The sequence below is a fragment of the Magallana gigas genome, chromosome 2 (assembly GCF_963853765.1).
Source record: "Magallana gigas chromosome 2, xbMagGiga1.1, whole genome shotgun sequence".
Lineage (NCBI taxonomy): Eukaryota > Metazoa > Mollusca > Bivalvia > Ostreida > Ostreidae > Magallana > Magallana gigas.
In genome coordinates, this window is record NC_088854.1 from 57,291,399 (window position 1) to 57,291,924 (window position 526).

Below are 526 nucleotides of genomic sequence, written 5' to 3' on the forward strand. Positions count from 1 at the left end.
CAAAAGCATGGCTCACTCAGTGATGCAAATTGTTAGATATCAACTTCATGTATCGATTGCAAAGAATGTGTTTTGGCTAAAATCAGAGTCACTTTTTACCTGTTACAAAATATTTGCCCCCAAAAACAACAACAACACCGGTAAAAACTGGTTGTTAAATCATTTACACTTTCAAATATGTTTTTTACATGAACCTATACCAGTAGAATAAAAAAAACCCATTCAATTCAGTGTGAACTTTTTTATGACGTCACACTGATTACCATTATATAAAAAATTCTGAACGATTTGTCCTTATCAAATGTGAATATAAGTAATAAAAAAAACAAAGTACTGATATTACTCTGATAGCACTGGAAAGCAGGTAGTAAGGTTTTTTTATTTATATGTATATGCATTAAAAATTGCATATAATGAAAAAAATCTATATTTAACGTTAAATGTGACTGGCAAATATCTTTCCCTTCCTCTAATTCCGGTCTATGTTCTCTAAACAACTAGACCAAAACTCAGTAAATGCTTGCAT